The 23,387-nt window shown below is 45.5% G+C and overlaps 16 non-coding genes across 16 annotated transcripts; all 16 read left to right on the forward strand.

Moving 5' to 3' along the window:
- Nucleotides 1-659: 659 nt before the first annotated feature.
- On the forward strand, nt 660-850 carry LOC141177401 (U2 spliceosomal RNA). The gene has a single exon (XR_012253999.1). It is a non-coding gene; the product is annotated as a U2 spliceosomal RNA (small nuclear RNA).
- A 1,115-nt stretch (nt 851-1,965) lies between these two features.
- Nucleotides 1,966-2,156, forward strand: LOC141177034 (U2 spliceosomal RNA). The gene has a single exon (XR_012253667.1). It is a non-coding gene; the product is annotated as a U2 spliceosomal RNA (small nuclear RNA).
- A 1,115-nt stretch (nt 2,157-3,271) lies between these two features.
- On the forward strand, nt 3,272-3,462 carry LOC141177035 (U2 spliceosomal RNA). Its single transcript, XR_012253668.1, has one exon. It is a non-coding gene; the product is annotated as a U2 spliceosomal RNA (small nuclear RNA).
- Nucleotides 3,463-4,577: 1,115 nt separating this feature from the next.
- LOC141177036 (U2 spliceosomal RNA) lies at nt 4,578-4,768 on the forward strand. The gene has a single exon (XR_012253669.1). It is a non-coding gene; the product is annotated as a U2 spliceosomal RNA (small nuclear RNA).
- Nucleotides 4,769-5,883: 1,115 nt separating this feature from the next.
- On the forward strand, nt 5,884-6,074 carry LOC141177038 (U2 spliceosomal RNA). The gene has a single exon (XR_012253670.1). It is a non-coding gene; the product is annotated as a U2 spliceosomal RNA (small nuclear RNA).
- A 1,115-nt stretch (nt 6,075-7,189) lies between these two features.
- LOC141177608 (U2 spliceosomal RNA) lies at nt 7,190-7,380 on the forward strand. Its single transcript, XR_012254187.1, has one exon. It is a non-coding gene; the product is annotated as a U2 spliceosomal RNA (small nuclear RNA).
- Nucleotides 7,381-8,495: 1,115 nt separating this feature from the next.
- LOC141177039 (U2 spliceosomal RNA) lies at nt 8,496-8,686 on the forward strand. Its single transcript, XR_012253671.1, has one exon. It is a non-coding gene; the product is annotated as a U2 spliceosomal RNA (small nuclear RNA).
- A 1,112-nt stretch (nt 8,687-9,798) lies between these two features.
- Nucleotides 9,799-9,989, forward strand: LOC141177040 (U2 spliceosomal RNA). Its single transcript, XR_012253672.1, has one exon. It is a non-coding gene; the product is annotated as a U2 spliceosomal RNA (small nuclear RNA).
- Nucleotides 9,990-11,104: 1,115 nt separating this feature from the next.
- LOC141177042 (U2 spliceosomal RNA) lies at nt 11,105-11,295 on the forward strand. Its single transcript, XR_012253674.1, has one exon. It is a non-coding gene; the product is annotated as a U2 spliceosomal RNA (small nuclear RNA).
- Nucleotides 11,296-12,407: 1,112 nt separating this feature from the next.
- Nucleotides 12,408-12,598, forward strand: LOC141177591 (U2 spliceosomal RNA). Its single transcript, XR_012254171.1, has one exon. It is a non-coding gene; the product is annotated as a U2 spliceosomal RNA (small nuclear RNA).
- A 3,388-nt stretch (nt 12,599-15,986) lies between these two features.
- LOC141177043 (U2 spliceosomal RNA) lies at nt 15,987-16,177 on the forward strand. The gene has a single exon (XR_012253675.1). It is a non-coding gene; the product is annotated as a U2 spliceosomal RNA (small nuclear RNA).
- A 1,115-nt stretch (nt 16,178-17,292) lies between these two features.
- On the forward strand, nt 17,293-17,483 carry LOC141177442 (U2 spliceosomal RNA). Its single transcript, XR_012254036.1, has one exon. It is a non-coding gene; the product is annotated as a U2 spliceosomal RNA (small nuclear RNA).
- Nucleotides 17,484-18,597: 1,114 nt separating this feature from the next.
- LOC141177044 (U2 spliceosomal RNA) lies at nt 18,598-18,788 on the forward strand. The gene has a single exon (XR_012253676.1). It is a non-coding gene; the product is annotated as a U2 spliceosomal RNA (small nuclear RNA).
- A 1,115-nt stretch (nt 18,789-19,903) lies between these two features.
- LOC141177045 (U2 spliceosomal RNA) lies at nt 19,904-20,094 on the forward strand. Its single transcript, XR_012253677.1, has one exon. It is a non-coding gene; the product is annotated as a U2 spliceosomal RNA (small nuclear RNA).
- Nucleotides 20,095-21,208: 1,114 nt separating this feature from the next.
- On the forward strand, nt 21,209-21,399 carry LOC141177046 (U2 spliceosomal RNA). The gene has a single exon (XR_012253678.1). It is a non-coding gene; the product is annotated as a U2 spliceosomal RNA (small nuclear RNA).
- A 1,112-nt stretch (nt 21,400-22,511) lies between these two features.
- LOC141177049 (U2 spliceosomal RNA) lies at nt 22,512-22,702 on the forward strand. The gene has a single exon (XR_012253680.1). It is a non-coding gene; the product is annotated as a U2 spliceosomal RNA (small nuclear RNA).
- Nucleotides 22,703-23,387: the final 685 nt, after the last annotated feature.

Consider the following 23,387-nt stretch of genomic DNA (forward strand, 5'->3'; position numbering starts at 1 on the left):
CTTTTTTGGTTTGCTACAATGCCTTTTCTGAAACGTTGTCTCCCTCTGCTGGAACACTGACTTCTTTCATTTAATGCCTGCAGACTATAAAAGAGAACCCAACCCAAAAAGTTTGGTTGATTAGTCTGTGGCATTCTGTTAAACTGTTGCTTATGGCGGTCTCTGTGAGCTTCTCAGCGACATTCAGCCAGCCAGGTATCCTGCCTGCAGTAGATGGAATGTGGCAATGGAACGCTGGCTGCGCGTGTCATAATAGGCTCTGAGCCTTTATATACCTGTGCACAGCAGCAGCCACCTTCAGTCTGCTGCTGGACAGCCAGCAGCAGCAGCAGCAGGAGAGGTATGTAATCAGGAGCCCTCCTGCTAAGGGTAGACAGCTGCTCGTTCCACCCCACCCCCCGCCTTAATTGGTTCTCCTCCCTTCCAACGGTGTTGAGGCGGGTGGGAACAGCAGGGGGTGAAGGTGCTGTGTTTAAAGAGGTGGAGTTATGCAGATCTAAAACGCGTGGATTGCAGCAGCAGCAAGCCGAAAAGTGCAGGCATGTAAGGGATCTAGAGGTTGACAACATGTCTTCTTAACGGGAGTCCAGGAGCTCATCTCCACAAATGGACTTTTCAGGATCCTTGGGTGGCTCCGTAGTTTGAAACCAATTCTGGTTATCGCTTCTCGGCCTTTTGGCTAAGATCAAGTGTAGTATCTGTTCTTATCAGTTTAATATCTGATACGTCCCCTATCTGGGGACCATATATCAAATGGATTTTTAGAACAGGGAGATGGAAAAAGAGCTTGCTCTGTCCACTCCACGCATTGACCTGGTATTGCAGTATCTCCAGGACCGGTGCACCCCTTCTTTAATGCAGTTTCTAAAATCAGAAAGAATTGAATTCAATGTTTTTTGTTCATTTTGCTTGTTTGTCGGATTTTGGGATGGACTCTTTGGCTTTGCTTTTCTTCTCCTCATTGGATTTTTCATGTTCAAAGTTGCAGAAGCCAGATTACAAGCTCATTTTGGTTCAACTTCAGCAACTGTGCATTGCATTGCCATGTAATGTGATGCAATGCTATCTTTCTAGCTCTCCCTTTTTACTTCCTTTTGGATAAACAGACATATTAGGCAAGCATTTTGGAGCTTTCACCTAAATAACTACAGGTGGTGAGATAAGCTGCACAATATAATTGACCTTTCAGTATATTGTTGCACACACACCATCTATTTAGCAAATGCCCTTGTTATCAACAGCAGCCTTTTAAACTCACCTGAGCTAACAGGTATGTGCGCTGGTTACTCTGCTGCGCTTAAAATTTCTTTTTTGGTTTGCTACAATGCCTTTTCTGAAACGTTGTCTCCCTCTGCTGGAACACTGACTTCTTTCATTTAATGCCTGCAGACTATAAAAGAGAACCCAACCCAAAAAGTTTGGTTGATTAGTCTGTGGCATTCTGTTAAACTGTTGCTTATGGCGGTCTCTGTGAGCTTCTCAGCGACATTCAGCCAGCCAGGTATCCTGCCTGCAGTAGATGGAATGTGGCAATGGAACGCTGGCTGCGCGTGTCATAATAGGCTCTGAGCCTTTATATACCTGTGCACAGCAGCAGCCACCTTCAGTCTGCTGCTGGACAGCCAGCAGCAGCAGCAGCAGGAGAGGTATGTAATCAGGAGCCCTCCTGCTAAGGGTAGACAGCTGCTCGTTCCACCCCACCCCCCGCCTTAATTGGTTCTCCTCCCTTCCAACGGTGTTGAGGCGGGTGGGAACAGCAGGGGGTGAAGGTGCTGTGTTTAAAGAGGTGGAGTTATGCAGATCTAAAACGCGTGGATTGCAGCAGCAGCAAGCCGAAAAGTGCAGGCATGTAAGGGATCTAGAGGTTGACAACATGTCTTCTTAACGGGAGTCCAGGAGCTCATCTCCACAAATGGACTTTTCAGGATCCTTGGGTGGCTCCGTAGTTTGAAACCAATTCTGGTTATCGCTTCTCGGCCTTTTGGCTAAGATCAAGTGTAGTATCTGTTCTTATCAGTTTAATATCTGATACGTCCCCTATCTGGGGACCATATATTAAATGGATTTTTAGAACAGGGAGATGGAAAAAGAGCTTGCTCTGTCCACTCCACGCATTGACCTGGTATTGCAGTATCTCCAGGACCGGTGCACCCCTTCTTTAATGCAGTTTCTAAAATCAGAAAGAATTGAATTCAATGTTTTTTGTTCATTTTGCTTGTTTGTCGGATTTTGGGATGGACTCTTTGGCTTTGCTTTTCTTCTCCTCATTGGATTTTTCATGTTCAAAGTTGCAGAAGCCAGATTACAAGCTCATTTTGGTTCAACTTCAGCAACTGTGCATTGCATTGCCATGTAATGTGATGCAATGCTATCTTTCTAGCTCTCCCTTTTTACTTCCTTTTGGATAAACAGACATATTAGGCAAGCATTTTGGAGCTTTCACCTAAATAACTACAGGTGGTGAGATAAGCTGCACAATATAATTGACCTTTCAGTATATTGTTGCACACACACCATCTATTTAGCAAATGCCCTTGTTATCAACAGCAGCCTTTTAAACTCACCTGAGCTAACAGGTATGTGCGCTGGTTACTCTGCTGCGCTTAAAATTTCTTTTTTGGTTTGCTACAATGCCTTTTCTGAAACGTTGTCTCCCTCTGCTGGAACACTGACTTCTTTCATTTAATGCCTGCAGACTATAAAAGAGAACCCAACCCAAAAAGTTTGGTTGATTAGTCTGTGGCATTCTGTTAAACTGTTGCTTATGGCGGTCTCTGTGAGCTTCTCAGCGACATTCAGCCAGCCAGGTATCCTGCCTGCAGTAGATGGAATGTGGCAATGGAACGCTGGCTGCGCGTGTCATAATAGGCTCTGAGCCTTTATATACCTGTGCACAGCAGCAGCCACCTTCAGTCTGCTGCTGGACAGCCAGCAGCAGCAGCAGCAGGAGAGGTATGTAATCAGGAGCCCTCCTGCTAAGGGTAGACAGCTGCTCGTTCCACCCCACCCCCCGCCTTAATTGGTTCTCCTCCCTTCCAACGGTGTTGAGGCGGGTGGGAACAGCAGGGGGTGAAGGTGCTGTGTTTAAAGAGGTGGAGTTATGCAGATCTAAAACGCGTGGATTGCAGCAGCAGCAAGCCGAAAAGTGCAGGCATGTAAGGGATCTAGAGGTTGACAACATGTCTTCTTAACGGGAGTCCAGGAGCTCATCTCCACAAATGGACTTTTCAGGATCCTTGGGTGGCTCCGTAGTTTGAAACCAATTCTGGTTATCGCTTCTCGGCCTTTTGGCTAAGATCAAGTGTAGTATCTGTTCTTATCAGTTTAATATCTGATACGTCCCCTATCTGGGGACCATATATTAAATGGATTTTTAGAACAGGGAGATGGAAAAAGAGCTTGCTCTGTCCACTCCACGCATTGACCTGGTATTGCAGTATCTCCAGGACCGGTGCACCCCTTCTTTAATGCAGTTTCTAAAATCAGAAAGAATTGAATTCAATGTTTTTTGTTCATTTTGCTTGTTTGTCGGATTTTGGGATGGACTCTTTGGCTTTGCTTTTCTTCTCCTCATTGGATTTCTCATGTTCAAAGTTGCAGAAGCCAGATTACAAGCTCATTTTGGTTCAACTTCAGCAACTGTGCATTGCATTGCCATGTAATGTGATGCAATGCTATCTTTCTAGCTCTCCCTTTTTACTTCCTTTTGGATAAACAGACATATTAGGCAAGCATTTTGGAGCTTTCACCTAAATAACTACAGGTGGTGAGATAAGCTGCACAATATAATTGACCTTTCAGTATATTGTTGCACACACACCATCTATTTAGCAAATGCCCTTGTTATCAACAGCAGCCTTTTAAACTCACCTGAGCTAACAGGTATGTGCGCTGGTTACTCTGCTGCGCTTAAAATTTCTTTTTTGGTTTGCTACAATGCCTTTTCTGAAACGTTGTCTCCCTCTGCTGGAACACTGACTTCTTTCATTTAATGCCTGCAGACTATAAAAGAGAACCCAACCCAAAAAGTTTGGTTGATTAGTCTGTGGCATTCTGTTAAACTGTTGCTTATGGCGGTCTCTGTGAGCTTCTCAGCGACATTCAGCCAGCCAGGTATCCTGCCTGCAGTAGATGGAATGTGGCAATGGAACGCTGGCTGCGCGTGTCATAATAGGCTCTGAGCCTTTATATACCTGTGCACAGCAGCAGCCACCTTCAGTCTGCTGCTGGACAGCCAGCAGCAGCAGCAGCAGGAGAGGTATGTAATCAGGAGCCCTCCTGCTAAGGGTAGACAGCTGCTCGTTCCACCCCACCCCCCGCCTTAATTGGTTCTCCTCCCTTCCAACGGTGTTGAGGCGGGTGGGAACAGCAGGGGGTGAAGGTGCTGTGTTTAAAGAGGTGGAGTTATGCAGATCTAAAACGCGTGGATTGCAGCAGCAGCAAGCCGAAAAGTGCAGGCATGTAAGGGATCTAGAGGTTGACAACATGTCTTCTTAACGGGAGTCCAGGAGCTCATCTCCACAAATGGACTTTTCAGGATCCTTGGGTGGCTCCGTAGTTTGAAACCAATTCTGGTTATCGCTTCTCGGCCTTTTGGCTAAGATCAAGTGTAGTATCTGTTCTTATCAGTTTAATATCTGATACGTCCCCTATCTGGGGACCATATATTAAATGGATTTTTAGAACAGGGAGATGGAAAAAGAGCTTGCTCTGTCCACTCCACGCATTGACCTGGTATTGCAGTATCTCCAGGACCGGTGCACCCCTTCTTTAATGCAGTTTCTAAAATCAGAAAGAATTGAATTCAATGTTTTTTGTTCATTTTGCTTGTTTGTCGGATTTTGGGATGGACTCTTTGGCTTTGCTTTTCTTCTCCTCATTGGATTTTTCATGTTCAAAGTTGCAGAAGCCAGATTACAAGCTCATTTTGGTTCAACTTCAGCAACTGTGCATTGCATTGCCATGTAATGTGATGCAATGCTATCTTTCTAGCTCTCCCTTTTTACTTCCTTTTGGATAAACAGACATATTAGGCAAGCATTTTGGAGCTTTCACCTAAATAACTACAGGTGGTGAGATAAGCTGCACAATATAATTGACCTTTCAGTATATTGTTGCACACACACCATCTATTTAGCAAATGCCCTTGTTATCAACAGCAGCCTTTTAAACTCACCTGAGCTAACAGGTATGTGCGCTGGTTACTCTGCTGCGCTTAAAATTTCTTTTTTGGTTTGCTACAATGCCTTTTCTGAAACGTTGTCTCCCTCTGCTGGAACACTGACTTCTTTCATTTAATGCCTGCAGACTATAAAAGAGAACCCAACCCAAAAAGTTTGGTTGATTAGTCTGTGGCATTCTGTTAAACTGTTGCTTATGGCGGTCTCTGTGAGCTTCTCAGCGACATTCAGCCAGCCAGGTATCCTGCCTGCAGTAGATGGAATGTGGCAATGGAACGCTGGCTGCGCGTGTCATAATAGGCTCTGAGCCTTTATATACCTGTGCACAGCAGCAGCCACCTTCAGTCTGCTGCTGGACAGCCAGCAGCAGCAGCAGCAGGAGAGGTATGTAATCAGGAGCCCTCCTGCTAAGGGTAGACAGCTGCTCGTTCCACCCCACCCCCCGCCTTAATTGGTTCTCCTCCCTTCCAACGGTGTTGAGGCGGGTGGGAACAGCAGGGGGTGAAGGTGCTGTGTTTAAAGAGGTGGAGTTATGCAGATCTAAAACGCGTGGATTGCAGCAGCAGCAAGCCGAAAAGTGCAGGCATGTAAGGGATCTAGAGGTTGACAACATGTCTTCTTAACGGGAGTCCAGGAGCTCATCTCCACAAATGGACTTTTCAGGATCCTTGGGTGGCTCCGTAGTTTGAAACCAATTCTGGTTATCGCTTCTCGGCCTTTTGGCTAAGATCAAGTGTAGTATCTGTTCTTATCAGTTTAATATCTGATACGTCCCCTATCTGGGGACCATATATTAAATGGATTTTTAGAACAGGGAGATGGAAAAAGAGCTTGCTCTGTCCACTCCACGCATTGACCTGGTATTGCAGTATCTCCAGGACCGGTGCACCCCTTCTTTAATGCAGTTTCTAAAATCAGAAAGAATTGAATTCAATGTTTTTTGTTCATTTTGCTTGTTTGTCGGATTTTGGGATGGACTCTTTGGCTTTGCTTTTCTTCTCCTCATTGGATTTTTCATGTTCAAAGTTGCAGAAGCCAGATTACAAGCTCATTTTGGTTCAACTTCAGCAACTGTGCATTGCATTGCCATGTAATGTGATGCAATGCTATCTTTCTAGCTCTCCCTTTTTACTTCCTTTTGGATAAACAGACATATTAGGCAAGCATTTTGGAGCTTTCACCTAAATAACTACAGGTGGTGAGATAAGCTGCACAATATAATTGACCTTTCAGTATATTGTTGCACACACACCATCTATTTAGCAAATGCCCTTGTTATCAACAGCAGCCTTTTAAACTCACCTGAGCTAACAGGTATGTGCGCTGGTTACTCTGCTGCGCTTAAAATTTCTTTTTTGGTTTGCTACAATGCCTTTTCTGAAACGTTGTCTCCCTCTGCTGGAACACTGACTTCTTTCATTTAATGCCTGCAGACTATAAAAGAGAACCCAACCCAAAAAGTTTGGTTGATTAGTCTGTGGCATTCTGTTAAACTGTTGCTTATGGCGGTCTCTGTGAGCTTCTCAGCGACATTCAGCCAGCCAGGTATCCTGCCTGCAGTAGATGGAATGTGGCAATGGAACGCTGGCTGCGCGTATCATAATAGGCTCTGAGCCTTTATATACCTGTGCACAGCAGCAGCCACCTTCAGTCTGCTGCTGGACAGCCAGCAGCAGCAGCAGCAGGAGAGGTATGTAATCAGGAGCCCTCCTGCTAAGGGTAGACAGCTGCTCGTTCCACCCCACCCCCCGCCTTAATTGGTTCTCCTCCCTTCCAACGGTGTTGAGGCGGGTGGGAACAGCAGGGGGTGAAGGTGCTGTGTTTAAAGAGGTGGAGTTATGCAGATCTAAAACGCGTGGATTGCAGCAGCAGCAAGCCGAAAAGTGCAGGCATGTAAGGGATCTAGAGGTTGACAACATGTCTTCTTAACGGGAGTCCAGGAGCTCATCTCCACAAATGGACTTTTCAGGATCCTTGGGTGGCTCCGTAGTTTGAAACCAATTCTGGTTATCGCTTCTCGGTCTTTTGGCTAAGATCAAGTGTAGTATCTGTTCTTATCAGTTTAATATCTGATACGTCCCCTATCTGGGGACCATATATTAAATGGATTTTTAGAACAGGGAGATGGAAAAAGAGCTTGCTCTGTCCACTCCACGCATTGACCTGGTATTGCAGTATCTCCAGGACTGGTGCACCCCTTCTTTAATGCAGTTTCTAAAATCAGAAAGAATTGAATTCAATGTTTTTTGTTCATTTTGCTTGTTTGTCGGATTTTGGGATGGACTCTTTGGCTTTGCTTTTCTTCTCCTCATTGGATTTTTCATGTTCAAAGTTGCAGAAGCCAGATTACAAGCTCATTTTGGTTCAACTTCAGCAACTGTGCATTGCATTGCCATGTAATGTGATGCAATGCTATCTTTCTAGCTCTCCCTTTTTACTTCCTTTTGGATAAACAGACATATTAGGCAAGCATTTTGGAGCTTTCACCTAAATAACTACAGGTGGTGAGATAAGCTGCACAATATAATTGACCTTTCAGTATATTGTTGCACACACACCATCTATTTAGCAAATGCCCTTGTTATCAACAGCAGCCTTTTAAACTCACCTGAGCTAACAGGTATGTGCGCTGGTTACTCTGCTGCGCTTAAAATTTCTTTTTTGGTTTGCTACAATGCCTTTTCTGAAACGTTGTCTCCCTCTGCTGGAACACTGACTTCTTTCATTTAATGCCTGCAGACTATAAAAGAGAACCCAACCCAAAAAGTTTGGTTGATTAGTCTGTGGCATTCTGTTAAACTGTTGCTTATGGCGGTCTCTGTGAGCTTCTCAGCGACATTCAGCCAGCCAGGTATCCTGCCTGCAGTAGATGGAATGTGGCAATGGAACGCTGGCTGCGCGTGTCATAATAGGCTCTGAGCCTTTATATACCTGTGCACAGCAGCAGCCACCTTCAGTCTGCTGCTGGACAGCCAGCAGCAGCAGCAGCAGGAGAGGTATGTAATCAGGAGCCCTCCTGCTAAGGGTAGACAGCTGCTCGTTCCACCCCACCCCCCGCCTTAATTGGTTCTCCTCCCTTCCAACGGTGTTGAGGCGGGTGGGAACAGCAGGGGGTGAAGGTGCTGTGTTTAAAGAGGTGGAGTTATGCAGATCTAAAACGCGTGGATTGCAGCAGCAGCAAGCCGAAAAGTGCAGGCATGTAAGGGATCTAGAGGTTGACAACATGTCTTCTTAACGGGAGTCCAGGAGCTCATCTCCACAAATGGACTTTTCAGGATCCTTGGGTGGCTCCGTAGTTTGAAACCAATTCTGGTTATCGCTTCTCGGCCTTTTGGCTAAGATCAAGTGTAGTATCTGTTCTTATCAGTTTAATATCTGATACGTCCCCTATCTGGGGACCATATATTAAATGGATTTTTAGAACAGGGAGATGGAAAAAGAGCTTGCTCTGTCCACTCCACGCATTGACCTGGTATTGCAGTATCTCCAGGACCGGTGCACCCCTTCTTTAATGCAGTTTCTAAAATCAGAAAGAATTGAATTCAATGTTTTTTGTTCATTTTGCTTGTTTGTCGGATTTTGGGATGGACTCTTTGGCTTTGCTTTTCTTCTCCTCATTGGATTTTTCATGTTCAAAGTTGCAGAAGCCAGATTACAAGCTCATTTTGGTTCAACTTCAGCAACTGTGCATTGCATTGCCATGTAATGTGATGCAATGCTATCTTTCTAGCTCTCCCTTTTTACTTCCTTTTGGATAAACAGACATATTAGGCAAGCATTTTGGAGCTTTCACCTAAATAACTACAGGTGGTGAGATAAGCTGCACAATATAATTGACCTTTCAGTATATTGTTGCACACACACCATCTATTTAGCAAATGCCCTTGTTATCAACAGCAGCCTTTTAAACTCACCTGAGCTAACAGGTATGTGCGCTGGTTACTCTGCTGCGCTTAAAATTTCTTTTTTGGTTTGCTACAATGCCTTTTCTGAAACGTTGTCTCCCTCTGCTGGAACACTGACTTCTTTCATTTAATGCCTGCAGACTATAAAAGAGAACCCAACCCAAAAAGTTTGGTTGATTAGTCTGTGGCATTCTGTTAAACTGTTGCTTATGGCGGTCTCTGTGAGCTTCTCAGCGACATTCAGCCAGCCAGGTATCCTGCCTGCAGTAGATGGAATGTGGCAATGGAACGCTGGCTGCGCGTGTCATAATAGGCTCTGAGCCTTTATATACCTGTGCACAGCAGCAGCCACCTTCAGTCTGCTGCTGGACAGCCAGCAGCAGCAGCAGGAGAGGTATGTAATCAGGAGCCCTCCTGCTAAGGGTAGACAGCTGCTCGTTCCACCCCACCCCCCGCCTTAATTGGTTCTCCTCCCTTCCAACGGTGTTGAGGCGGGTGGGAACAGCAGGGGGTGAAGGTGCTGTGTTTAAAGAGGTGGAGTTATGCAGATCTAAAACGCGTGGATTGCAGCAGCAGCAAGCCGAAAAGTGCAGGCATGTAAGGGATCTAGAGGTTGACAACATGTCTTCTTAACGGGAGTCCAGGAGCTCATCTCCACAAATGGACTTTTCAGGATCCTTGGGTGGCTCCGTAGTTTGAAACCAATTCTGGTTATCGCTTCTCGGCCTTTTGGCTAAGATCAAGTGTAGTATCTGTTCTTATCAGTTTAATATCTGATACGTCCCCTATCTGGGGACCATATATTAAATGGATTTTTAGAACAGGGAGATGGAAAAAGAGCTTGCTCTGTCCACTCCACGCATTGACCTGGTATTGCAGTATCTCCAGGACCGGTGCACCCCTTCTTTAATGCAGTTTCTAAAATCAGAAAGAATTGAATTCAATGTTTTTTGTTCATTTTGCTTGTTTGTCGGATTTTGGGATGGACTCTTTGGCTTTGCTTTTCTTCTCCTCATTGGATTTTTCATGTTCAAAGTTGCAGAAGCCAGATTACAAGCTCATTTTGGTTCAACTTCAGCAACTGTGCATTGCATTGCCATGTAATGTGATGCAATGCTATCTTTCTAGCTCTCCCTTTTTACTTCCTTTTGGATAAACAGACATATTAGGCAAGCATTTTGGAGCTTTCACCTAAATAACTACAGGTGGTGAGATAAGCTGCACAATATAATTGACCTTTCAGTATATTGTTGCACACACACCATCTATTTAGCAAATGCCCTTGTTATCAACAGCAGCCTTTTAAACTCACCTGAGCTAACAGGTATGTGCGCTGGTTACTCTGCTGCGCTTAAAATTTCTTTTTTGGTTTGCTACAATGCCTTTTCTGAAACGTTGTCTCCCTCTGCTGGAACACTGACTTCTTTCATTTAATGCCTGCAGACTATAAAAGAGAACCCAACCCAAAAAGTTTGGTTGATTAGTCTGTGGCATTCTGTTAAACTGTTGCTTATGGCGGTCTCTGTGAGCTTCTCAGCGACATTCAGCCAGCCAGGTATCCTGCCTGCAGTAGATGGAATGTGGCAATGGAACGCTGGCTGCGCGTGTCATAATAGGCTCTGAGCCTTTATATACCTGTGCACAGCAGCAGCCACCTTCAGTCTGCTGCTGGACAGCCAGCAGCAGCAGCAGCAGGAGAGGTATGTAATCAGGAGCCCTCCTGCTAAGGGTAGACAGCTGCTCGTTCCACCCCACCCCCCGCCTTAATTGGTTCTCCTCCCTTCCAACGGTGTTGAGGCGGGTGGGAACAGCAGGGGGTGAAGGTGCTGTGTTTAAAGAGGTGGAGTTATGCAGATCTAAAACGCGTGGATTGCAGCAGCAGCAAGCCGAAAAGTGCAGGCATGTAAGGGATCTAGAGGTTGACAACATGTCTTCTTAACGGGAGTCCAGGAGCTCATCTCCACAAATGGACTTTTCAGGATCCTTGGGTGGCTCCGTAGTTTGAAACCAATTCTGGTTATCGCTTCTCGGCCTTTTGGCTAAGATCAAGTGTAGTATCTGTTCTTATCAGTTTAATATCTGATACGTCCCCTATCTGGGGACCATATATTAAATGGATTTTTAGAACAGGGAGATGGAAAAAGAGCTTGCTCTGTCCACTCCACGCATTGACCTGGTATTGCAGTATCTCCAGGACCGGTGCACCCCTTCTTTAATGCAGTTTCTAAAATCAGAAAGAATTGAATTCAATGTTTTTTGTTCATTTTGCTTGTTTGTCGGATTTTGGGATGGACTCTTTGGCTTTGCTTTTCTTCTCCTCATTGGATTTTTCATGTTCAAAGTTGCAGAAGCCAGATTACAAGCTCATTTTGGTTCAACTTCAGCAACTGTGCATTGCATTGCCATGTAATGTGATGCAATGCTATCTTTCTAGCTCTCCCTTTTTACTTCCTTTTGGATAAACAGACATATTAGGCAAGCATTTTGGAGCTTTCACCTAAATAACTACAGGTGGTGAGATAAGCTGCACAATATAATTGACCTTTCAGTATATTGTTGCACACACACCATCTATTTAGCAAATGCCCTTGTTATCAACAGCAGCCTTTTAAACTCACCTGAGCTAACAGGTATGTGCGCTGGTTACTCTGCTGCGCTTAAAATTTCTTTTTTGGTTTGCTACAATGCCTTTTCTGAAACGTTGTCTCCCTCTGCTGGAACACTGACTTCTTTCATTTAATGCCTGCAGACTATAAAAGAGAACCCAACCCAAAAAGTTTGGTTGATTAGTCTGTGGCATTCTGTTAAACTGTTGCTTATGGCGGTCTCTGTGAGCTTCTCAGCGACATTCAGCCAGCCAGGTATCCTGCCTGCAGTAGATGGAATGTGGCAATGGAACGCTGGCTGCGCGTGTCATAATAGGCTCTGAGCCTTTATATACCTGTGCACAGCAGCAGCCACCTTCAGTCTGCTGCTGGACAGCCAGCAGCAGCAGCAGGAGAGGTATGTAATCAGGAGCCCTCCTGCTAAGGGTAGACAGCTGCTCGTTCCACCCCACCCCCCGCCTTAATTGGTTCTCCTCCCTTCCAACGGTGTTGAGGCGGGTGGGAACAGCAGGGGGTGAAGGTGCTGTGTTTAAAGAGGTGGAGTTATGCAGATCTAAAACGCGTGGATTGCAGCAGCAGCAAGCCGAAAAGTGCAGGCATGTAAGGGATCTAGAGGTTGACAACATGTCTTCTTAACGGGAGTCCAGGAGCTCATCTCCACAAATGGACTTTTCAGGATCCTTGGGTGGCTCCGTAGTTTGAAACCAATTCTGGTTATCGCTTCTCGGCCTTTTGGCTAAGATCAAGTGTAGTATCTGTTCTTATCAGTTTAATATCTGATACGTCCCCTATCTGGGGACCATATATTAAATGGATTTTCAGAACAGGGAGATGGAAAAAGAGCTTGCTCTGTCCACTCTACGCATTGACCTGGTATTGCAGTATCTCCAGGACCGGTGCACCCCTTCTTTAATGCAGTTTCTAAAATCAGAAAGAATTGAATTCAATGTTTTTTGTTCATTTTGCTTGTTTGTCGGATTTTGGGATGGACTCTTTGGCTTTGCTTTTCTTCTCCTCATTGGATTTTTCATGTTCAAAGTTGCAGAAGCCAGATTACAAGCTCATTTTGGTTCAACTTCAGCAACTGTGCATTGCATTGCCATGTAATGTGATGCAATGCTATCTTTCTAGCTCTCCCTTTTTACTTCCTTTTGGATAAACAGACATATTAGGCAAGCATTTTGGAGCTTTCACCTAAATAACTACAGGTGGTGAGATAAGCTGCACAATATAATTGACCTTTCAGTATATTGTTGCACACACACCATCTATTTAGCAAATGCCCTTGTTATCAACAGCAGCCTTTTAAACTCACCTGAGCTAACAGGTATGTGCGCTGGTTACTCTGCTGCGCTTAAAATTTCTTTTTTGGTTTGCTACAATGCCTTTTCTGAAACGTTGTCTCCCTCTGCTGGAACACTGACTTCTTTCATTTAATGCCTGCAGACTATAAAAGAGAACCCAACCCAAAAAGTTTGGTTGATTAGTCTGTGGCATTCTGTTAAACTGTTGCTTATTATTATTATTATTATTATTATTTATTATTATAGCGCCATTTATTCCATGGCGCTTTACATGTGATAGGGATATACATAACAAAAGCATTTACATAATCTTAACAAAACGAGTCAGCGACTGGTACAGGAGGAGCGAGGACCCTGCCCGCGAGGGCTCACAGTCTACGAGGGATGGGTGAGGATACAGTAGGTGAGGGTAGAGCTGGTCGTGCAGTGGTGTTTACTGCAGGTTGTAGGCTTGTCGGAAGAGGTGGGTCTTCAGGTTCCTTTTGAAGGTTTCCACGGTCGGCGAGAGTCTGATATGTTGGGGTAGAGAGTTCCAGAGTAGGGGGGAAGCACGGGAGAAATCTTGTATACGAGTGTGGGAGGAGGAGATAAGAGGGGAGTAGAGCAGGAGGTCTTGTGAGGATCGGAGGTTGCGTGCAGGTAAGTACCGGGAGACTAGGTCACAGATGTATGGGGGAGACAGGTTGTGGATGGCTTTGTATGCCATGGTTAGAGTTTTGAACTGAATTCTCTGGGCAATAGGGAGCCAGTGAAGGGATTGACAGAGAGGAGAGGCCGGGGAATAGCGGGGGGACAGGTGGATTAGTCGAGCAGCAGAGTTTAGGATAGATTGGAGAGGTGCAAGAGTGTTGGAAGGGATGCCACGGAGCAGGAGGTTGCAGTAGTCGAGGCGGGATATGATGAGGGCATGCACTAGTGTTTTTGCAGAGTCTTTGCTGAGGAATGCACGGATCCGGGAGATGTTTTTGAGTTGGAGTCGGCAGGAGGTGGAAAGGGCTTGAATATGTGGTTTGAAGGAGAGATCAGAGTCCAGGGTTACCCCAAGGCAGCGAGCTTGTGGGACTGGGGAGAGTGAACAGCCATTGACGTTGATGGATAGGTCGGATGGGGGATGTGAATGAGAGGGTGGAAAGATGATGAACTCTGTTTTATCCATGTTGAGTTTTAGAAACCTGTCGGAGAAGAAGGATGAGATGGCGGACAGACATTGTGGGATTCTGGTTAGTAGGGAGGAGATATCGGGTCCAGAGAGGTAGATCTGTGTGTCGTCAGCATAGAGGTGATACTGAAAGCCGTGAGACTCTATGAGCTGTCCCAGGCCGAAGGTGTAGATGGAGAAGAGCAGGGGTCCTAGAACTGAACCTTGGGGGACACCGACAGATAGGGGGCGAGATGAGGAGGTGGTGCGTGAGTGGGAGACGCTGAATGTCCTGTCTGTTAAGTATGAGGAGATCCAAGATAGAGCCAAGTCCGTGATGCCAAGAGATGAGAGAATCTGGAGTAAGAGGGAATGGTCCACTGTGTCAAAGGCAGATGACAGGTCCAGAAGGAGGAGGATGGAGTAGTGTCGCTTGGATTTGGCATTTAGTAGGTCGTTTGTGACTTTGGTCAGGGCAGTTTCAGTCGAGTGATGCGGTTGGAAGCCAGATTGTAGACGGTCGAAGAGGGAGCAGGAGGAGAGGTGGGAGGACAGTTCAAGGTGGACATGTTGTTCTAGAAGTTTTGAGGCAAAGGGGAGAAGTGATATGGGGCGGTAGCTGGTCAGAGAGGAAGGGTCAAGGGAGGGCTTTTTGAGGATGGGTGTGATTGCGGCATGTTTGAAACATGAGGGGAAGACTCCGGTTGTTAGTGATAGATTGAAGAGGTGGGTTAGGGTTGGGATGAAGACTGAGGTGAGGTTAGTGATGAGGTGGGATGGGATTGGGTCAAGTTCGCAGGTGGTGAGGTGTGATTTGGAGAGTAAAGAGGAGACTTGACCTTCTGTAATGGTGGAGAAGTGGGGTTTGGAGGAGGATGGTTGAGAAGATATGAGGAGGGGTTGTGTGGACTTTAGGCCAAAGTTTTGTCTGATGGTGTCAATCTTCTGTTTGAAGAATGAGGCAAAGTCGTCGGCTGAGATGAGAGAAGAGGGAGGAGGTGCTGGGGGACGAAGGAGAGAGTTGAAAGTGTTAAATAGCTGTTTAGGGTTGTGAGATAGGGAGGATATGAGAGATAAGAAGTAGGTTTGTTTTGCTGTAGTGAGTGCGGACTTGAAATTAGTGAGGGATTGCTTGAATGCGATGAAGTGCTCGATGGAGTGAGACCTTTTCCATCTCCGCTCCGCAACCCTGGAGGCCCGGCGCAGTTCTTTGGTAAGTTTAGTGTGCCAGGGTTGCCTGTTGAATGTGCGAGGTGTGGTGTGTGTGAGAGGGGCGATCGAGTCTAGAGCTGCAGCTATTGTGGTGTTATATGAAGCAGCAGCAACGTCTGCATCGTGCAAGGCTTATGGCGGTCTCTGTGAGCTTCTCAGCGACATTCAGCCAGCCAGGTATCCTGCCTGCAGTAGATGGAATGTGGCAATGGAACGCTGGCTGCGCGTGTCATAATAGGCTCTGAGCCTTTATATACCTGTGCACAGCAGCAGCCACCTTCAGTCTGCTGCTGGACAGCCAGCAGCAGCAGCAGCAGGAGAGGTATGTAATCAGGAGCCCTCCTGCTAAGGGTAGACAGCTGCTCGTTCCACCCCACCCCCCGCCTTAATTGGTTCTCCTCCCTTCCAACGGTGTTGAGGCGGGTGGGAACAGCAGGGGGTGAAGGTGCTGTGTTTAAAGAGGTGGAGTTATGCAGATCTAAAACGCGTGGATTGCAGCAGCAGCAAGCTGAAAAGTGCAGGCATGTAAGGGATCTAGAGGTTGACAACATGTCTTCTTAACGGGAGTCCAGGAGCTCATCTCCACAAATGGACTTTTCAGGATCCTTGGGTGGCTCCGTAGTTTGAAACCAATTCTGGTTATCGCTTCTCGGCCTTTTGGCTAAGATCAAGTGTAGTATCTGTTCTTATCAGTTTAATATCTGATACGTCCCCTATCTGGGGACCATATATTAAATGGATTTTTAGAACAGGGAGATGGAAAAAGAGCTTGCTCTGTCCACTCCACGCATTGACCTGGTATTGCAGTATCTCCAGGACCGGTGCACCCCTTCTTTAATGCAGTTTCTAAAATCAGAAAGAATTGAATTCAATGTTTTTTGTTCATTTTGCTTGTTTGTCGGATTTTGGGATGGACTCTTTGGCTTTGCTTTTCTTCTCCTCATTGGATTTTTCATGTTCAAAGTTGCAGAAGCCAGGTTACAAGCTCATTTTGGTTCAACTTCAGCAACTGTGCATTGCATTGCCATGTAATGTGATGCAATGCTATCTTTCTAGCTCTCCCTTTTTACTTCCTTTTGGATAAACAGACATATTAGGCAAGCATTTTGGAGCTTTCACCTAAATAACTACAGGTGGTGAGATAAGCTGCACAATATAATTGACCTTTCAGTATATTGTTGCACACACACCATCTATTTAGCAAATGCCCTTGTTATCAACAGCAGCCTTTTAAACTCACCTGAGCTAACAGGTATGTGCGCTGGTTACTCTGCTGCGCTTAAAATTTCTTTTTTGGTTTGCTACAATGCCTTTTCTGAAACGTTGTCTCCCTCTGCTGGAACACTGACTTCTTTCATTTAATGCCTGCAGACTATAAAAGAGAACCCAACCCAAAAAGTTTGGTTGATTAGTCTGTGGCATTCTGTTAAACTGTTGCTTATGGCGGTCTCTGTGAGCTTCTCAGCGACATTCAGCCAGCCAGGTATCCTGCCTGCAGTAGATGGAATGTGGCAATGGAACGCTGGCTGCGCGTGTCATAATAGGCTCTGAGCCTTTATATACCTGTGCACAGCAGCAGCCACCTTCAGTCTGCTGCTGGACAGCCAGCAGCAGCAGCAGCAGGAGAGGTATGTAATCAGGAGCCCTCCTGCTAAGGGTAGACAGCTGCTCATTCCACCCCACCCCCCGCCTTAATTGGTTCTCCTCCCTTCCAACCGTGTTGAGGCGGGTGGGAACAGCAGGGGGTGAAGGTGCTGTGTTTAAAGAGGTGGAGTTATGCAGATCTAAAACGCGTGGATTGCAGCAGCAGCAAGCCGAAAAGTGCAGGCATGTAAGGGATCTAGAGGTTGACAACATGTCTTCTTAACGGGAGTCCAGGAGCTCATCTCCACAAATGGACTTTTCAGGATCCTTGGGTGGCTCCGTAGTTTGAAACCAATTCTGGTTATCGCTTCTCGGCCTTTTGGCTAAGATCAAGTGTAGTATCTGTTCTTATCAGTTTAATATCTGATACGTCCCCTATCTGGGGACCATATATTAAATGGATTTTCAGAACAGGGAGATGGAAAAAGAGCTTGCTCTGTCCACTCCACGCATTGACCTGGTATTGCAGTATCTCCAGGACCGGTGCACCCCTTCTTTAATGCAGTTTCTAAAATCAGAAAGAATTGAATTCAATGTTTTTTGTTCATTTTGCTTGTTTGTCGGATTTTGGGATGGACTCTTTGGCTTTGCTTTTCTTCTCCTCATTGGATTTTTCATGTTCAAAGTTGCAGAAGCCAGATTACAAGCTCATTTTGGTTCAACTTCAGCAACTGTGCATTGCATTGCCATGTAATGTGATGCAATGCTATCTTTCTAGCTCTCCCTTTTTACTTCCTTTTGGATAAACAGACATATTAGGCAAGCATTTTGGAGCTTTCACCTAAATAACTACAGGTGGTGAGATAAGCTGCACAATATAATTGACCTTTCAGTATATTGTTGCACACACACCATCTATTTAGCAAATGCCCTTGTTATCAACAGCAGCCTTTTAAACTCACCTGAGCTAACAGGTATGTGCGCTGGTTACTCTGCTGCGCTTAAAATTTCTTTTTTGGTTTGCTACAATGCCTTTTCTGAAACGTTGTCTCCCTCTGCTGGAACACTGACTTCTTTCATTTAATGCCTGCAGACTATAAAAGAGAACCCAACCCAAAAAGTTTGGTTGATTAGTCTGTGGCATTCTGTTAAACTGTTGCTTATGGCGGTCTCTGTGAGCTTCTCAGCGACATTCAGCCAGCCAGGTATCCTGCCTGCAGTAGATGGAATGTGGCAATGGAACGCTGGCTGCGCGTGTCATAATAGGCTCTGAGCCTTTATATACCTGTGCACAGCAGCAGCCACCTTCAGTCTGCTGCTGGACAGCCAGCAGCAGCAGCAGCAGGAGAGGTATGTAATCAGGAGCCCTCCTGCTAAGGGTAGACAGCTGCTCGTTCCACCCCACCCCCGCCTTAATTGGTTCTCCTCCCTTCCAACGGTGTTGAGGCGGGTGGGAACAGCAGGGGGTGAAGGTGCTGTGTTTAAAGAGGTGGAGTTATGCAGATCTAAAACGCGTGGATTGCAGCAGCAGCAAGCCGAAAAGTGCAGGCATGTAAGGGATCTAGAGGTTGACAACATGTCTTCTTAACGGGAGTCCAGGAGCTCATCTCCACAAATGGACTTTTCAGGATCCTTGGGTGGCTCCGTAGTTTGAAACCAATTCTGGTTATCGCTTCTCGGCCTTTTGGCTAAGATCAAGTGTAGTATCTGTTCTTATCAGTTTAATATCTGATACGTCCCCTATCTGGGGACCATATATTAAATGGATTTTTAGAACAGGGAGATGGAAAAAGAGCTTGCTCTGTCCACTCCACGCATTGACCTGGTATTGCAGTATCTCCAGGACCGGTGCACCCCTTCTTTAATGCAGTTTCTAAAATCAGAAAGAATTGAATTCAATGTTTTTTGTTCATTTTGCTTGTTTGTCGGATTTTGGGATGGACTCTTTGGCTTTGCTTTTCTTCTCCTCATTGGATTTTTCATGTTCAAAGTTGCAGAAGCCAGATTACAAGCTCATTTTGGTTCAACTTCAGCAACTGTGCATTGCATTGCCATGTAATGTTATGCAATGCTATCTTTCTAGCTCTCCCTTTTTACTTCCTTTTGGATAAACAGACATATTAGGCAAGCATTTTGGAGCTTTCACCTAAATAACTACAGGTGGTGAGATAAGCTGCACAATATAATTGACCTTTCAGTATATTGTTGCACACACACCATCTATTTAGCAAATGCCCTTGTTATCAACAGCAGCCTTTTAAACTCACCTGAGCTAACAGGTATGTGCGCTGGTTACTCTGCTGCGCTTAAAATTTCTTTTTTGGTTTGCTACAATGCCTTTTCTGAAACGTTGTCTCCCTCTGCTGGAACACTGACTTCTTTCATTTAATGCCTGCAGACTATAAAAGAGAACCCAACCCAAAAAGTTTGGTTGATTAGTCTGTGGCATTCTGTTAAACTGTTGCTTATGGCGGTCTCTGTGAGCTTCTCAGCGACATTCAGCCAGCCAGGTATCCTGCCTGCAGTAGATGGAATGTGGCAATGGAACGCTGGCTGCGCGTGTCATAATAGGCTCTGAGCCTTTATATACCTGTGCACAGCAGCAGCCACCTTCAGTCTGCTGCTGGACAGCCAGCAGCAGCAGCAGCAGGAGAGGTATGTAATCAGGAGCCCTCCTGCTAAGGGTAGACAGCTGCTCGTTCCACCCCACCCCCCGCCTTAATTGGTTCTCCTCCCTTCCAACGGTGTTGAGGCGGGTGGGAACAGCAGGGGGTGAAGGTGCTGTGTTTAAAGAGGTGGAGTTATGCAGATCTAAAACGCGTGGATTGCAGCAGCAGCAAGCCGAAAAGTGCAGGCATGGAAGGGATCTAGAGGTTGACAACATGTCTTCTTAACGGGAGTCCAGGAGCTCATCTCCACAAATGGACTTTTCAGGATCCTTGGGTGGCTCCGTAGTTTGAAACCAATTCTGGTTATCGCTTCTCGGCCTTTTGGCTAAGATCAAGTGTAGTATCTGTTCTTATCAGTTTAATATCTGATACGTCCCCTATCTGGGGACCATATATTAAATGGATTTTTAGAACAGGGAGATGGAAAAAGAGCTTGCTCTGTCCACTCCACGCATTGACCTGGTATTGCAGTATCTCCAGGACCGGTGCACCCCTTCTTTAATGCAGTTTCTAAAATCAGAAAGAATTGAATTCAATGTTTTTTGTTCATTTTGCTTGTTTGTCGGATTTTGGGATGGACTCTTTGGCTTTGCTTTTCTTCTCCTCATTGGATTTTTCATGTTCAAAGTTGCAGAAGCCAGATTACAAGCTCATTTTGGTTCAACTTCAGCAACTGTGCATTGCATTGCCATGTAATGTGATGCAATGCTATCTTTCTAGCTCTCCCTTTTTACTTCCTTTTGGATAAACAGACATATTAGGCAAGCATTTTGGAGCTTTCACCTAAATAACTACAGGTGGTGAGATAAGCTGCACAATATAATTGACCTTTCAGTATATTGTTGCACACACACCATCTATTTAGCAAATGCCCTTGTTATCAACAGCAGCCTTTTAAACTCACCTGAGCTAACAGGTATGTGCGCTGGTTACTCTGCTGCGCTTAAAATTTCTTTTTTGGTTTGCTACAATGCCTTTTCTGAAACGTTGTCTCCCTCTGCTGGAACACTGACTTCTTTCATTTAATGCCTGCAGACTATAAAAGAGAACCCAACCCAAAAAGTTTGGTTGATTAGTCTGTGGCATTCTGTTAAACTGTTGCTTATGGCGGTCTCTGTGAGCTTCTCAGCGACATTCAGCCAGCCAGGTATCCTGCCTGCAGTAGATGGAATGTGGCAATGGAACGCTGGCTGCGCGTGTCATAATAGGCTCTGAGCCTTTATATACCTGTGCACAGCAGCAGCCACCTTCAGTCTGCTGCTGGACAGCCAGCAGCAGCAGCAGCAGGAGAGGTATGTAATCAGGAGCCCTCCTGCTAAGGGTAGACAGCTGCTCGTTCCACCCCACCCCCGCCTTAATTGGTTCTCCTCCCTTCCAACGGTGTTGAGGCGGGTGGAAACAGCAGGGGGTGAAGGTGCTGTGTTTAAAGAGGTGGAGTTATGCAGATCTAAAACGCGTGGATTGCAGCAGCAGCAAGCCGAAAAGTGCAGGCATGTAAGGGATCTAGAGGTTGACAACATGTCTTCTTAACGGGAGTCCAGGAGCTCATCTCCACAAATGGACTTTTCAGGATCCTTGGGTGGCTCCGTAGTTTGAAACCAATTCTGGTTATCGCTTCTCGGCCTTTTGGCTAAGATCAAGTGTAGTATCTGTTCTTATCAGTTTAATATCTGATACGTCCCCTATCTGGGGACCATATATTAAATGGATTTTTAGAACAGGGAGATGGAAAAAGAGCTTGCTCTGTCCACTCCACGCATTGACCTGGTATTGCAGTATCTCCAGGACCGGTGCACCCCTTCTTTAATGCAGTTTCTAAAATCAGAAAGAATTGAATTCAATGTTTTTTGTTCATTTTGCTTGTTTGTCGGATTTTGGGATGGACTCTTTGGCTTTGCTTTTCTTCTCCTCATTGGATTTTTCATGTTCAAAGTTGCAGAAGCCAGATTACAAGCTCATTTTGGTTCAACTTCAGCAACTGTGCATTGCATTGCCATGTAATGTGATGCAATGCTATCTTTCTAGCTCTCCCTTTTTACTTCCTTTTGGATAAACAGACATATTAGGCAAGCATTTTGGAGCTTTCACCTAAATAACTACAGGTGGTGAGATAAGCTGCACAATATAATTGACCTTTCAGTATATTGTTGCACACACACCATCTATTTAGCAAATGCCCTTGTTATCAACAGCAGCCTTTTAAACTCACCTGAGCTAACAGGTATGTGCGCTGGTTACTCTGCTGCGCTTAAAATTTCTTTTTTGGTTTGCTACAATGCCTTTTCTGAAACGTTGTCTCCTTCTGCTGGAACACTGACTTCTTTCATTTAATGCCTGCAGACTATAAAAGAGAACCCAACCCAAAAAGTTTGGTTGATTAGTCTGTGGCATTCTGTTAAACTGTTGCTTATGGCGGTCTCTGTGAGCTTCTCAGCGACATTCAGCCAGCCAGGTACCCTGCCTGCAGTAGATGGAATGTGGCAATGGAACGCTGGCTGCGCGTGTCATAATAGGCTCTGAGCCTTTATATACCTGTGCACAGCAGCAGCCACCTTCAGTCTGCTGCTGGACAGCCAGCAGCAGCAGCAGGAGAGGTATGTAATCAGGAGCCCTCCTGCTAAGGGTAGACAGCTGCTCGTTCCACCCCACCCCCCGCCTTAATTGGTTCTCCTCCCTTCCAACGGTGTTGAGGCGGGTGGGAACAGCAGGGGGTGAAGGTGCTGTGTTTAAAGAGGTGGAGTTATGCAGATCTAAAACGCGTGGATTGCAGCAGCAGCAAGCCGAAAAGTGCAGGCATGTAAGGGATCTAGAGGTTGACAACATGTCTTCTTAACGGGAGTCCAGGAGCTCATCTCCACAAATGGACTTTTCAGGATCCTTGGGTGGCTCCGTAGTTTGAAACCAATTCTGGTTATCGCTTCTCGGCCTTTTGGCTAAGATCAAGTGTAGTATCTGTTCTTATCAGTTTAATATCTGATACGTCCCCTATCTGGGGACCATATATTAAATGGATTTTTAGAACAGGGAGATGGAAAAAGAGCTTGCTCTGTCCACTCCACGCATTGACCTGGTATTGCAGTATCTCCAGGACCGGTGCACCCCTTCTTTAATGCAGTTTCTAAAATCAGAAAGAATTGAATTCAATGTTTTTTGTTCATTTTGCTTGTTTGTCGGATTTTGGGATGGACTCTTTGGCTTTGCTTTTCTTCTCCTCATTGGATTTTTCATGTTCAAAGTTGCAGAAGCCAGATTACAAGCTCATTTTGGTTCAACTTCAGCAACTGTGCATTGCATTGCCAAGTAATGTGATGCAATGCTATCTTTCTAGCTCTCCCTTTTTACTTCCTTTTGGATAAACAGACATATTAGGCAAGCATTTTGGAGCTTTCACCTAAATAACTACAGGTGGTGAGATAAGCTGCACAATATAATTGACCTTTCAGTATATTGTTGCACACACACCATCTATTTAGCAAATGCCCTTGTTATCAACAGCAGCCTTTTAAACTCACCTGAGCTAACAGGTATGTGCGCTGGTTACTCTGCTGCGCTTAAAATTTCTTTTTTGGTTTGCTACAATGCCTTTTCTGAAACGTTGTCTCCCTCTGCTGGAACACTGACTTCTTTCATTTAATGCCTGCAGACTATAAAAGAGAACCCAACCCAAAAAGTTTGGTTGATTAGTCTGTGGCATTCTGTTAAACTGTTGCTTATGGCGGTCTCTGTGAGCTTCTCAGCGACATTCAGCCAGCCAGGTATCCTGCCTGCAGTAGATGGAATGTGGCAATG

The sequence above is a fragment of the Phyllobates terribilis genome, unplaced genomic scaffold, assembly GCF_046119375.1.
Source record: "Phyllobates terribilis strain yellow unplaced genomic scaffold, ASM4611937v1 Scaffold_27__1_contigs__length_16484149, whole genome shotgun sequence".
Classification (NCBI taxonomy): Eukaryota; Metazoa; Chordata; class Amphibia; order Anura; family Dendrobatidae; genus Phyllobates; species Phyllobates terribilis.